The following is a 15,505-nucleotide window of genomic DNA, read 5'->3' as shown; positions in this document are numbered from 1 at the left end:
TTTGAAACACTTTGCAGCAAACTTTGGTGTTTGTTATTGGTACTTGTCCAGGTAATCCTCCATTTTTCAGCACCAAGTAGTTTTAACAATGACATGGTTTTCCATAAGTGGTTATGACAGACAGATAATGGTAGCCAATGTAATGTGTACATGCCACCTCACATTACCTTGTTAAATATTTTTGGTATTATTTAGCTACTTATGAATGTCTGTATCTGTTACTGTGAGCTGAGTCTATGTTCAGGGGCTTGTAAGGTCACGAAGACAACCGATGTCTACACTTCACCTTGACAGGCCCCCATGATGTCAGCATTTTGTTTGGGAAGTTTATTCTCATCTCAGAAGTCTCCAGCTTTTCTTTTCTGGGGGGAGGAAACTGAGCCCGAAAAGCTCTTGAAAACGTTATCTGATTCATTTTTGGCCCCGGGGTGTTGTAAAGAGAGAGCTGTCTGTTGTCTGAGGTGAAGTTTATAGCTTTCATTAATGTAATGCTTATGGAGGACAGGAGAAGATATCATTGATTCCACTCAGAGACTCTGGGGCCATTGATCTGTTGCTGTCTTGGGACACAGGGAATCACTGAGTGCCAAAAACACACTACACAGAGAACAACTGCATTAGGTTCTGTCCTATTGAACCTCTCTCTGCTCTACAGGCCGTTACCACAATGTTATTAGATTGGATATAATGATTAACAAAGTGTTATTTAATTGGAGGCAGGCTTATTAAAGGACCCCACAAAAGGGCATCGTAACTCATGTTCTAGAGCGGAAAAGCTTGATCAGGTTCCACCTCAGAAGAATGACGCAGGTTACTTATACATATTAATGAATTGGGGGTGGGAAGGAGCGTTGTGGTGATTTCTCCCTTCGAATATGGCACTGACAAGCTTTCAGTGTAGCTAGCTAGCATGCTAACCTTATCTCGCTAGCTAGCTATCTTGCTAACCTTATCTAGCTAGTTAATGTTATCTGTTGTTGCTGTCTTATTTATGTTTACTACACCATATTGAAAAGATTAGCCAACTTGCTAGGGATATGGCTGGCTATGGCTGGAGCTGGGTTTGTCATAATCATTTAAGGGAAAACATTTCCAACAGAAACTACTATATTTGACTTCACCAATATAGTTGTGGCATTTTCCATAAATTGTTGCTGTGAATCAGCTAAAGAAATAGTATTAAGATGAATCTCCGGTAATATGGATAACTGTTGAAAGGTTGACATGCGTTTTTCTACATTGTATTGGACACGGACTGTGCAACCTTTGGTAGGTAGGCTGCTGGCAGGCTTTGGCTGCAGTACAGAATAGCCACATCAGCCCATGCTCATCGTTCTCATAGGGGAAGAAATGATAGTCTACAATGACTTTGCTCAAGATGCACACCGCAAATGACAACACCCTGAGCACATCAGACACAAAACACCAATACAAATGTGACAACAGCACAACAAAATAGATAAACAAGGTCCTTGAATTTTCTTTTGCAGCTTCCTTTTCATTATAGGACAGACAATTGTGGTTTCTAGCTGCACCAATCAAAGCAGTGGAGTGTGTAGTGAAACAGTAGTGAATGGTAAAAACCATTCATCTTGGGGCAACGGGGGGAGAAGGGTTCCGAAATGAAATCATATCACGCAATTTTACAATTTCTAAAATGATCATATATATTTTTTAATACAGACTAGCAAAAAGAAATATAGCAAATTGACAAATTATGCAATGGATTATGATAACTTTCTGGTAAAAAAAGTGGAGGCGCAAAAACATACGTTTGAATTTGCTCCATGGCTCAGGAGGCCAAGTGGACGCACGGCTGTTTGGCTCAGCTCAGTCGCAAAGAGGAAGAAGTTTGCAGCTGTTTCTGATTAATAAACAATGTCATAAAATCCAGCCCTGAAGCGAAATTTAGTCTGGAAATTATTTTCACAGTATATCATAAGAAAACATGACATTGACACAATTTCCATGAATGTCCCACTTTGGATTTCCCAATTCAAGCCCAAATATATCATACTTTGACTAAAACAATTACTCACTAGCTAGGTTTCCACCCAATTGGCGGCAGATTTTCATGCAAATATTCTAAAATCTGCATAAACAAAATATGTACATTTTCCCTCCAGAAATGTATTTACATAAAATGGATTTGTTTCGGATAAAAGTCTGTGCATGATGACGTAGTGCACATGAAAATGACTTTTGCAGTTAAATTCCCATGTACTGAATAAAAAATACAAGTTTAATGGGGTTCCAAAAGCTCAAAAGCTCATCACCCTGTGAAGTTCATCATCATTTATTTCATCTATAGCCTAAGAAACTGTATGCTTTCACAATACAACTGTATGAGTCACAATGAAACTGTATGAGTCACAATGAAACTGTATGAGTCACAATGAGGAGAACCATGCAACATATCATATTACTTTGATATGATGGATATTATATCAATATTTTTGCATTGTATTTCCACTGATATGTCTCACATAATTAAGCTTACCGATACAATATGATCCCACCTTCTCTAGAATATTTTATTTTGTTGACATTTTGAGGGAAACCTGGTTATTGACTTAAATCATTGTGCAGCATCTTGAGTAACTCAGAAAAAAAGTGCCGCTGTTGTGGTACTTTAATGTGTTATATGGTTGGACATAGTACAGGGAAAATGGACTGGTGTGTAACGGACATTTTTGTATTATTTGTATAATATTATACTGTATGTGTGTATTTCTGCCCGATTGACAGAGATCTTACTATAAAGCCAAAACAACATTTAAAATAGACAGGAATCATCGTACAGACTTCAAAAAGAGTGGCATACATCCCACTGAAACTATTGGGACTAGAAGCACTTCAGTGTGGTCCTTTGCAGCTCAGTTGGTAGACCATGGTCCTTGTAAGGCCAGGGTAGTGGGATCAATTCCTGGGACCACCCACATGTAAAATGTATGCACGCATGACTGAGTCGCTTTTGGATAAAAGTGTCTGCATATATTCATGTTTTCAGAGCTGTTTTTGCACAAAGAATGTAATTGAGTCTACGCAGTGTTTTCAATACAGAGAAAGGTGGCCTCTCAATACAAGTGTTGAGCTCCTTTTGTGACCTCAATGTTCATACTATCTACACGAGCTCACAGCTCGATGTGTGTGAGAGAGGAGACAAAGTGTGTTCCCACCAATGTAGTTGCATAAGAAGCTATTTTCCCTGAAGACCCAGCAGAACAGCACACGTGCTCCAAAAATGATTTCTACTGTGAAGAACACAGTGCCCTGGGTCAGCTTGAGATGGTATCACTGCCAAACTGCAAGGCCACCTACCGTAGGCTACACACACACCATCACATGCACACACACTCACACTGTACGCATACACACGCATACACCATACAACAACATCTGACGCTATCCAGGAACAGCAGCAGCTACAGTAGCAGCATGTGTTGACCCTGAGTTAAGGACCTTGTGGTTTCAGTGTCTTAAAACACTCGGATGAAAAAGGCTGGGTTTAAGTTGGGTTCATCTGACATGCCTTCACTGTTGATCATTACAGTAATGGCTACTTTTCAGCACATGCTTCCTCAACCTGTCAGGCTTCCCTCGGACTCCCCGTGCCCAGCTCCTGCCGCACCTTTAGGGAGATCCTTCATCCAGACGTGGCACGCACACACTCTATTTGATCCTGGCCTGTGCGCTCAGAGATAATATCTCCCCCAGTCAAGATGACAATAAAGCTGTCTCACAAAATTACAGTACTCAGCTACCTCTTTGTATGGACTGCACGCCCCACACACAATATCCCCTGCCTTCCATATTCTCTCCCCCAAAGGTGGGCACAGGAGATGACACGTTCTGATTTCCTGTCTACTGTAACCAGAGCACCTAGGGTTTATTGGTACCATAAGCAACTTCCACAGACTCAAGTTTGCTCGTTACAGTTTTCCCTCCATGCAAGGCTGATTGGGTCACTATCCAGTTCCGCTTCCCGCTGAAGGTTGGTACTGCACTGTACCGAAGCAATGTTGTTCGCCCTTAACTATACATATAGGTGTTTTTGGCAATGTTACGTGCTGTAACTAGATAGTTACACACGGGTGTAACACTTACTTTTCCAGCGATGTTGCTGATACATAGACTTTATTGTTTTCTTTCATGACTTTTCCATGTTTACTGTTTAGTGCAGATTTCACTTGGACATAACAGGTTTACCAGAAACCTACAGTTTCCCACTGTACCATATACATTCTATTTACGCTTTGAGGCTGAACTTCACATGTCATGGCTCAGAGCTGTGAGGTCATGGAAACGAGTTTGGGGCATGGAACCATGGGTGCTTCTGATCTGGATCTTCAGTGGTAAACAAGGGCAAGGACCAGCCAGCAGCCCCAGCCCCAGGTAGTGTGGGTGATGGTGGAAGGCTCCTGGCTCCAAACACCCTCGGGGCAGTGTCGGGCCAGGTGAGGTTTCAACATTGCAAAGGGACAGGGAGGCAGGGTGTGCGGGGACCAGAGGGAGAGAGCTAATGATAGGAATCTGTCAGGATGCACGAAAGGAACAACAGACGAATGGAGGACGAAGGCACTTGGGATGATTTTTACTGGTTATTCATGGAATCTGACTGGGGTTACCGGAGGGTGTATCTACAGGCAGGCCAGATGCACACAGGCCAACATATGTCTGCACCTGGTTAGATACAGTAAATTAACTTCTTATAGGAAGTTCAGGGCAAACTTTTGCCAAGCAAGTCGATGGTGGATCATTCTCATCCACACATCTGCAACACTGAGCAAAATTCTGGCAGCTTCCTTCTTCCCTCCATCTGGGTGAGCAACAACCTTCCGGCACCAGGCCATACATAAGTACAGAAGAAACACATCATTCCCCTGAAGACACATGCACTGTCTGACAGTCTGGCCGTCAGGGCCAGAACCAGGCTGAGAAATGATATAACGCAGCATGCAAAGACTTGTACTTAGGAAACAAAATATACACACTGCCACTGTGTGTAACAGCTGAGAGCTGAGTAGCCTGCAGTCTTTCTTCTTTCAAGAAGAAATCAGCGATTGAGAGTGACACACATCTATCAGAGGGCCACTGAGCGTGGCTACCGGGCTCGCCTGTTGACTTTTATAGCCCCTCGCCCTGTCGGAGGGCAGGGCCCACGCTCTGTTTGATTTTCTTTCCTAGTTTTTTTCTTCTCGCCGTCAGTTTTATCATGTCGGTTGCACAGTGTACCGGTTGTGCAGGAGGGTAACTTACTCCATCCAGAATGAATGTGGAGGTGGCGCTCCATTGAGATGTCTTGCACTCTGAGAATGTGTAAAGGGCACATGGGATGGAGGGACAGACAGATGAAGACAGAAGGCGATAGAGAGAGTGTGAGAGAGAATAGGAAAAAGAATGAGGCACAGAAATAGGATGTGAGACAGAGACGGACATAGAGAAAGAGAGAGTAGGAATGATACAGAGAAAAGAGAGAGTAGGAAAGATACAGAGAGAAAGAGAGAGTAGGAAAGATACAGAGAGAGTAGGAAAGATACAGAGAGAAAGAGAGAGTAGGAAAGATACAGAGAGAAAGAGAGAGTAGGAAAGATACAGAGAATAAGAGAGAGTAGGAAAGATACAGAGAAAAAGAGAGAGTAGGAAAGATACAGAGAGAAAGAGAGAGTAGGAAAGGGAGAAAGAGAGACAGACAGACAGAGAGAAAGAGAGAGTAGGAAAGATACAGAGAGAAAGAGAGAGTAGGAAAGATACAGAGAAAAAGAGAGAGTAGGAAAGATACAGAGAGAAAGAGAGAGTAGGAAAGATACAGAGAGAAAGAGAGAGTAGGAAAGATACAGAGAGAAAGAGAGAGTAGGAAAGATACAGAGAAAAAGAGAGAGTAGGAAAGATACAGAGAAAAAGAGAGAGTAGGAAAGATACAGAGAAAAAGAGAGAGTAGGAAAGATACAGAGAAAAAGAGAGAGTAGGAAAGATACAGAGAAAAAGAGAGAGTAGGAAAGATACAGAGAAAAGAGAGAGTAGGAAAGATACAGAGAGAAAGAGAGAGTAGGAAAGATACAGAGAAAAAGAGAGAGTAGGAAAGATACAGAGAGAAAGAGAGAGTAGGAAAGATACAGAGAAAAAGAGAGAGTAGGAAAGGGAGAAAGAGAGACAGACAGACAGAGAGAAAGAGAGAGAGAGATGGACAGAGCAAAAGAGAGAGTAGGAAAGGGAGAGAGAGAGACGGACAGACAGAGAGAAAGAGAGAGAGAGTAGGAAAGGGAGAGAGCGAGGTGGACAGAGAGAAAGAGAGAGTAGGAAAGGGAGAGAGAGAGACGGACAGACAGAGAGAAAGAGAGAGAGAGTAGGAAAGGGAGAGAGCGAGGTGGACAGAGAGAAAGAGAGAGTAGGAAAGGGAGAGAGAGAGACAGACAGACAGAGAGAAAGAGAGAGTAGGAAAGATACAGAGAGAAAGAGAGAGTAGGAAAGGGAGAAAGAGAGACAGACAGACAGAGAGAAAGAGAGAGAGAGAGATGGACAGAGCAAAATAGAGAGTAGGAAAGGGAGAGAGAGAGACGGACAGACAGAGAGAAAGAGAGAGAGAGTAGGAAAGGGAGAGAGCGAGGCGGACACAGAGAAAGAGAGAGTAGGAAAGGGAGAGATAGACGGACAGACAGAGAGAAAGAGAGAGTAGGAAAGGGAGAGAGCGAGGCGGACAGAGAGAAAGAGAGAGTAGGAAAGGGAGAGAGCAAGGGGGACAGAGAGAACGAGAGAGTAGGAAAGGGAGAGAGCGAGGCGGACAGAGAGAAAGAGAGAGTAGGAAAGGGAGAGAGCAAGGGGGACAGAGAGAAAGAGAGAGTAGGAAAGGCAGAGAGCAAGGCGGACAGAGAGAAAGAGAGAGTAGGAAAGGGAGAGAGCGAGGCGGACAGAGAGAACGAGAGAGTAGGAAAGGGAGAGAGCGAGGCGGACAGAGAGAAAGAGAGAGTAGGAAAGGGAGAGAGCAAGGCGGACAGAGAGAAAGAGAGAGTAGGAAAGGGAGAGAGCGAGGCGGACAGAGAGGAGAGGAAGAAGGCAGACAGTGTTTCTTTGTACTGTGTGCTTTGCTTTCGTCACCAGCTCTATTCCCTTCACTAAAGACCTCAGACAGTTTGTTAATGGATTATGTCTGCTGTCAATTTGATCCTAGCGAATAATGTCTACAGCCAGTAACACAGGGAGGAGCAACGCTTCAGATGTGCATTTTATGGAAAATGCCATGGCTTAGAATTAACATTTCAGAACAAATAATGGACACTAATGCATAAATTGGCAAAACCCCAGTTTCACACCCCAAGGACAGCCCTTATTTAATTATTTGAAACAGATTCAAAGTCATCACAACTCTGCTTTTTTATTTAATTAAAATACCACACAGACACAAGAGATGTAATTAACTTAAGCATTAAAACAATTTGAGGGTTGATAAGTGTTAATGACGATACCAATCTGCCTCCTTGCACATTTGAAATGTGTTTCTTGGCCAACTCATCTGTCGTGCTAGCTTCATCTTTCCCATTGAGGAAGTGGTACGATGTTAGGGTTTGCCATGTATAGATGCATATAGAAGACCAGTGTTTGAGGGTCTGCTTTGGGAAGTGTACGTACATGAACATATGTTTTTGCTTTCCCATGGAACACATGCACGCACGTTCACACACACACCACACACATCACATACCGTCCGAAGTCTGTTCAGCAGCAGCTACAGTAAGTGGGCCATGCTTCATGTAGGATTATAGTCGTGGTCCCCAGAGGATTCATTGTACCACTCCTGTCTTTGTGCAGCACAACACAATGTTCACACAGTAACACCATGGGATATTTATTTTAGCTGGGTTAATTGGTGAATTGGGCTTAGCGCTAGCAACCAGCCATGCATATTACAGTAAACCATTTAATGGTGAGCCAGGTGATTTCTCAGGGGATGGATGCTGCCCAGCGATCTCTGACGCAACCCCGGTCCAGAGCCCTAGAGAGCCCCAGTGTTTTTTCATGGATCCCAGGCAGACTACAGGATAGTAGCAGTCGACTGACGCCACAATCACCAGCATATGATGCTGAGTCCAGGCGTTTAGCACGTTAGACCATGAATGTGCACGGGCAGGGATCTATGGATAGAGATTTCTACTCACTGGCAACGAAGACGGCGTGGTCCCTCAGGTAACCCATCGTTGACTAGAAGAGGAGGAGGGAAGAACATGAGAGAAGAGGAGGAGGAGGAGGAGGGGAAAAAAGTGTCTGGCTCGTAAAAACAAGGAAACAATCACCGTGGTTTTGTTCCGAGTCCCAGAAGTGCAGTGTGCGCAGGCAGCAACACACACACCAAAGCCCATCCAGTAGCTAACAGCTCTGTGCTCTCGGTGAGGAACTACAAGGAAGGGCATGTTTCCCTCACACTATAAACCCACTCCAAACCACACTCCTCGTCAGGCTTGCGGCCAGTGACATAAGCATGTGGTAACATTAAAAAAGCCCTGAATGGCGTTCCGACGTTCTCCTGTTTCAATTATCATTAAGGGGACCATCTGGTAACCCCATCAGGTCGGGTTCTGGAGGTATCAGCAGCCCTCATTTACATTTCGAGCTGTTAACACGTAGGTTTTGGCCGCAGGGACGAGTGTTGGACGTGTTGAGTGAGGGACATTTATGTGCCAGTGGCAGCCTGACAAAGAAGGCCATGCCCAAGGAATCCATCGCCATTCTGAATCCATCTGCGATCGGCTGGTTGGCCTGGCACTGGTGCACCCACCCACCCTGGTCCTGTGGTCGTAGCACCAGCCACTGCTTAGGTCTTGACAGATGAGATCAGGGGAGTAGGTAGACCACACTATTACTTTGCCCTCAGCTCACTCGCTGGGCTGCGGCTAGAACATGGCCTCCTCTCAGTAGGCCGTATAAGCCCCGTTATTAGCTCGGTAGCCAATGGGACGGTGTGCCTGGCGGTAAGGGTGGGGTTGGGGAGCCGTGTCTCCTCGGTGACAGGACATTACCTCACACGTCAGGCGCTTACCAGCATTCCACTAAATAATGGCGGTTTGAACCTCGCACAGGACTCGACCCGCAAATGTCTCACAGATGCTCGCCTCTTCCGCCCTGATGGAGCTCTTATTTATGCTAACTTTCACAAAACAAAGCGGGGATGAATGAAAAAAGAGAAGAAAAAGAAGCAAAGCAGCTGTTTACTGGATGTGTTTCGATGAAATAAATAAACACATTTGGGAGCCGTGGCCAAATAAGAAACATCCGCTCCCCAAATGTGCCGTAATGTGTGTTGAATCCAGTGTACTTAGGGAGGGGCAGCCGGACGTAGAGGAAGCCGGCGGTAGTCAGCGAGGGCGGACAAGCTCCAACAAACGCCGTGTTCCAAAGCTGCACTTTTCACAACCAATCCTGAGAGGCCAAACAGGGTCACCCCTCGCCCTGAATAGGCCTTTCATAAGCTACGCAGTACACAGGAGCAGAATGTGGACCATTCTGTGGAGAAGCAACACAGATGTTTATGGCTTGATTAGATGTCATTCATATTTATGAATGAAAATATTTGCGGAGAAGTGTATACAAGCATGGGCTAATTTCAACTCATGAACTGAGTCCCAGAGATGCTGCATGTCCTCTCCTCTGCAGGATGGCCATGAGGTTAGAGAGAGAGGAACTGTGAGATCACACTGCAGCCAGTTAACATATTGTGAGTGGGCTGCTCTTGGGTGGCTGAGGTTACTGTTGGGTTTGGGGTTACGCTTGGGGCCTCTCCCTCTTTCTCTCTTCCAGCTCGCCTGACTGTGTGTTTATAGCTATAGACCTAGGGTTGGGGTTAGGGCCCTCTCTCTTCCATCTTGACTGTGTGTGTGTTTCCGCCTAAGGCTGAGGTTAGCGTTGGGTTCGGTGTTATGGTCTGGGGCCTCTCTCTTCTCTCAGCCTGGCTGTTTGTGACTGGTTGTAGAGGTTAGTGTTATGGTCTGGGGCCTCTCTCTTCTCTCAGCCTGGCTGTGACTGGTTGTAGAGGTTGGTGTTATGGTCAGGGGCCTCTCTCTTCTCTCAGCCTGGCTGTGTGTGACTGGTTGTAGAGGTTGGCGTTATGGTCAGGGCCTCTCTCTTCTCCCAGCCTGGCTGTGTGTGACTGGTTGTAGAGGTTGGTGATATGGTCAGGGGCCTCTCTCTTCTCTCAGCCTGGCTGTGTGTGACTGGTTGTAGAGGTTGGCGTTATGGTCAGGGGCCTCTCTCTTCTCCCAGCCTGGCTGTGTGTGACTGGTTGTAGAGGTTGGCGATATGGTCAGGGGCCTCTCTCTTCTCCCAGCCTGGCTGTGTGTGACTGGTTGTAGAGGTTGGCGATATGGTCAGGGGCCTCTCTCTTCTCTCAGCCTGGCTGTGTGTGACTGGTTGTAGAGGTTGGTGATATGGTCAGGGGCCTCTCTCTTCTCTCAGCCTGGCTGTGTGTGACTGGTTGTAGAGGTTGGTGTTATGGTCAGGGGCCTCTCTCTTCTCTCAGCCTGGCTGTGTGTGACTGGTTGTAGATGTTGGTGTTATGGTCAGGGGCCTCTCTCTTCTCCCAGCCTGGCTGTGTGTGACTGGTTGTAGAGGTTGGTGTTATGGTCAGGGGCCTCTCTCTTCTCCCAGCCTGGCTGTGTGTGACTGGTTGTATAGGTTGGTGTTATGGTCAGGGGCCTCTCTCTTCTCCCGGCCTGGCTGTGTGTGACTTGTTGTAGAGGTTGGCGATATGGTCAGGGGCCTCTCTCTTCTCCCGGCCTGGCTGTGTGTGACTTGTTGTAGAGGTTGGCGATATGGTCAGGGGCCTCTCTCTTCTCCCGGCCTGGCTGTGTGTGACTGGTTGTAGAGGTTGGCGATATGGTCAGGGGCCTCTCTCTTCTCCCAGCCTGGCTGTGTGTGACTGGTTGTAGAGGTTGGTGTTATGGTCAGGGGCCTCTCTCTTCTCCCAGCCTGGCTGTGTGTGACTGGTTGTAGAGGTTGGTGTTATGGTCAGGGGCCTCTCTCTTCTCCCAGCCTGGCTGTGGCTAAGGCTTCCCTCTGCAGAGGTGATCTAACTTCTACCACTGGCATCCGATCTGAACCGCAGCGGGAAACGCCACAGTGGAGGCAAATTAAGCAATTAAGACCATCATTATGTCTCTGGCTCTGTGGTTTTCTTACCCTCTCCCTCCTCCTTCTCTGTACATCTTTCATTTGGTGGGGATCATTGTGAGAAACGGTGCTAATAGGCAGTCTGTCCTATTTGCTACATTTGAGCGAAAACCTGCTCCATGCTCTCTGTCTCTGTCTCTCTCTGTCTCCCTGTCTCTCCGTTTATCCGTCTCTCTGTCTCTCTCTGTCTCTCTCTGTCTCTCTCTGTCTCTCTCTGTCTCTCTGTGTCTCTCTCTGTCTCTGTCTCTCTGTGTCTCTCTCTGTCTCCATCTCTCCGTCTCTCTGTCTCTCTCTGTCTCTCTGTCTCTCTCTGTCTATCTCTGTCTCTCTCTGTCTCTCTGTCTCTCTCTGTCTCTCTGTGTCTCTCTGTCTCTCTGTCTCTCTCTGTCTCTCTCCATCTCTCTGTCTCTCTGTCTCTATCTGTGTCGCTGTCTCTCTCTGTCTCTCTCTCTCTGTCTCTCTCTGTCTCTCTGTCTCTCTCTGTCTCTCTGTCTCTCTGTCTCTCTGTCTCTCTCTGTCTCTCTGTCTCTCTCTGTCTCTCTCTGTCTCTCTCTGTCTCTCTCTGTCTCTCTCTGTCTCTGTCTCTCTCTGTCTGTCTCTGTCTCCCTCTGTCTCCCTCTGTCTCCCTCTGTCTCTCTCTGTCTCTCTCTGTCTCTCTCTGTCTCTCTCTGTGTGTCTGTCTCTGTCTCTTTCTTTCTCTCTCACTTTCCCTCTCTCTACCACCCTGAATGATTGCCCTGGCTGCAAGATTCTTCAAATGGAGCCTTCTCACGTAGCTTACTAAAGCGTGTGGGTCAGGGCAGCCAACATGCATCCTGGGATCTGTCTGGTCTAGGCTGATATGACTATAGGGCCAAAGGGGAAGTAGGGCTCTCTGTTTCAGCCAGACTGGGTGAACCCCTCCATGGAGGAGACACACAGGAGAATGGCCTCAATGCCAAACCCCACACCCTCTCTCTCGCTCGCTCGCTCTCTCTCTCTCAATTCAATTCAATTCAATTCAAGGGCTTTATTGGCATGGGAAACATATGTTAACATTGTCAAAGCAAGGGAAGTAGATAATAAACAAAAGTGAAATAAACAATAAAAATGAACAGTAAACATTACACTCACAGAATTTCTAAAAGAATAAAGACATTTCAAATGTCATATAATGTCTATATACAGTGTTGTAATGATGTGCAAATAGTGAAAGTACAAAAGGGAAAACAAATAAACATAAACATGGATTGTATTTACAATGGTGTTTGTTCTTCACCCTTTTCTTGTGGCAACAGGTCACAAATATTGCTGCTGTGATGGCACACTGTAGTATTTCAACCAGTAGATATGGGAATTTATCAAAACTGGGTTTGTGTTCTAATTCTTTGTGGATCTGTGTAATCTGAGGGAAATATGTGTTTCTAATATGGTCATACATTGGACAGGAGGTTAGGATGTGCAGCTCAGTTTCCACCTCATTTTGTGGGCAGTGAGCACATAGCCTGTCTTCTCTTGAGAGCCAGGTCTGCCTACGGTGGCCTTTCTCAACGGGAAAGCGATGCTAACTGAGACTGTACGTAGTCAAAGCTTTCCTTAAGTTTGGGTCAGTCAGAGTGGTCAGGTATGCCGCTGTGTACTCTCTGTTTAGGGCCAAATAGCAATCTAGTTTGCTCGTTTTTTGTTAATTCTTTCCAATGTGCTAAGTAATTATCTTTTTGTTTTCTCATGATTCAGGTGGGTCTAATTGTGTCTATCTCTCTCACACCCACAATGAGACTGCTGCCTGTCTGCTCTCGACCCTCCTTCCCTCCTTTTACCTTAAGTGGTGATTTAAAAACAAAAGCGTGTTTCTGCAGACCTGCTCGTAAGCAGACAGCTGGTCTGAATGAAGGAACCATGGAGGGGTAGAGGGGGGAAAACACAACAGTACAGGTCTTAGAGCTCCGTCGTCACTGTTGCTGCTGTGTTGTTAGGGAAGCATAGGCTTTAGGTGTTTTACTTGTAACTTCCAAACACCCAGTTTGAGCTGCGCAGAGGCTGAAGGGACGCAGGGGGTGGAATGGAGGGGATGAGAGGGGGGTGCATTATTGGTGTTTGAGGATGAGAAACGGGTGCCGTCTCTCCCTCCCTCCTTCTGTTTTACCCTCCCCCTTGATGTGACAGTAGAAGGGGTCTGCGGCCACATGGCCTTGTCTTTAGACTGCTACAAGTGTGAGGAAACCGCAGAGGGCTGACAACACTACTCTCACCTCTTTTATAGGGACTTTTTAATTTTCTCTCTCTCTCTCTTTCTCTCTCTTCTCTCTCTTTCTCTCATCCTCGCTCTCTCTCTCTCTCTCTCTCTCTCTCTCTCTCTCTCTCTCTCTCTCTCTCTCTCTCTCTCTCTCTCTCTCTCTCTCTCTCTCTCTCTCTCTCTCTTCTCTCTCTCTCTGCTCTCTCTCTCACTCTTTCTCTCTCTCTCTCTTCTCTCATCCTCTCTCTCTCTCTCTCTCTCTCTCTCTCTCTCTCATCTCTCTCTCTCTCTCTCTCTCTCTCTCTCTCTCTCTCTCTCTCTCTCTCTCTCTCTCTCTCTCTCTCTCTCTCTCTCTCTCTCTCTCTCTCTCTCTCTCTCTCTCTCTCTCTCTCTCTCTCTCTCTCTCTCTCTCTTTCTCTCTTTCTCTCATCTCTCTCTCTCTCTCTCGCTCTCTCTCTCCTCTTTCTCTCTCATCCCTCTCTCTCTCTCTCTCTCTCTCTCTCTCTCTCTCTCTCTCTCTCTCTCTCTCTCTCTCTCTCTCTCTCTCTCTCTCTCTCTCTCTCTCTCTTTCTCTCATCCTCTCTCTTGCAACACAGAGACCTAAAATAGTCTCTGGGACTGTCTTTTGTCAACATCTCGTGCGATAATGTTGTAGCAATTTAGTTGATCGGCGCGGCAGAGGACTTTTTTACTGCCATAACAAAGTGAACAAAAAAGGCTCTAAGTTTAGACTCAAGTGTTGTTTCTTCTTTCTCCTTTCCCTCTTCCGACGTACTCTCTCAAGCTGCGGTCTCCGACGATTTATTGTCCAGCATTTGTTTTATTGGTTTATTTTTCCCTGTGTGTTGCTTATGTTAGAGGCCTTGTTGGCTGCTCTGTTGTGGTTCGCTCCGTGATGCAAGGCCCCTGCTATGTGGTCCTCTGTGGGCTCCTGCTTTACACCCCCATCACCCCCCCACCCCAACCTTACACACACATATGTATACACACACACAAACACACAAACACACACACAGGGTCAGTCCTTGGGGGAGGTTGGGGGTTGTATTTACAACCTCCTAATGACCAAATCAAATGAATGACCAATCTTACTTGGACTAGTCTGACTCTTGCCATTGTACAGGAGGAGGCTGGGGAGTAACAGAACTTTGGAGGCTGATGAACCCTCCTGCCGGCATTGCTCTTTATAGGTGTTTGCTAGAGGGCAAGCTTGACGTGCAATTACAGTGTGCTAGCTCTGTCTGTCGAAAACTGTGGGGTGTTATAAAAACACAGAGGGGGGTGGGGGACTTCGACTCAGTGCTACCTGTGTTTACATAAATAAGTCATTGGTTGGCTGTCACCTGTGCAATATTCACTCGCCGCTCCAGTCTGTAGCAGGGTGAGGAGCCATAGCAACTCTCAACACAAGACATCAGCAGTGCCCCAGTGCATTGAGAGGGAAGCACCATGAAGAATATCACCAAACAACAACAGAAACGATCAGGTAGCTAGGTCTTCGTCACCTCAGCTCCCTCCTCTGCCTATCCATAACTGTCACCTCGGCAGATCCAGGAGACAGATAGATTACTCCAAGAGCTTCTGGGTAGTTTCCACCACTGCGTCTGGTTCGTCTAGCTCTGTGTGGACGTCTCTGGTTACAGGTGTCTGATTTCACTGGCATCAGGCAATGGGCGAAACTGTGTGTCCTTGTGCCTGTGTCTGTACACTCTACCCCCAGGTAGGCAGGTAGCCTGGCGGGTAGGAGCGTTGGGCCAGTAGCCAAAAGGTTGCTGGATCGAATCCTGAGATGACAAAGTAAAAATCTGTCATTCTGCCCCCGTAAACCCACTGGTCCCTGGGTGCCGATGTCGATTAAGGCAGCAGCCGCACCTCTCTTTGCTTCAGAGGGGTTGGGTTAAATGCAGAAGACACATTTCAGTGGGATGCATTCAGTTGTACAACTAACTAATGTAGGTATGCCTACCTTGGCTCCTGAGTGGCACAGCGGTCTAAGGCACTGCATCTCAGTGCAAGAGGTTCCCACTCCAGTCCCTGGTTCGATTCCAGGCTGTATCAACATCCAGACGTGATTGGGAGTCCCGTAGGGCGGTGCACAATTGGCCCAGCATCATCCAGGTTTGGCTGGGGTAG

At 46.5% G+C, this 15,505-nt stretch overlaps 1 protein-coding gene across 2 annotated transcripts in view; it reads left to right on the top strand.

Annotated features, from left to right (window-relative positions):
• The window catches only part of LOC124048944 (pappalysin-1-like), a 125,660-nt gene that overhangs the window by 55,809 nt on the left and 54,346 nt on the right, over positions 1-15,505 (top strand). The window lies entirely within an intron of this gene.

This window comes from Oncorhynchus gorbuscha, linkage group LG11 (assembly GCF_021184085.1).
Source record: "Oncorhynchus gorbuscha isolate QuinsamMale2020 ecotype Even-year linkage group LG11, OgorEven_v1.0, whole genome shotgun sequence".
In the NCBI taxonomy this organism is placed as follows: Eukaryota; Metazoa; Chordata; class Actinopteri; order Salmoniformes; family Salmonidae; genus Oncorhynchus; species Oncorhynchus gorbuscha.
Note: the sequence above shows the minus strand (reverse complement) of the source record. Positions and strands in the feature narration are given on the sequence as shown.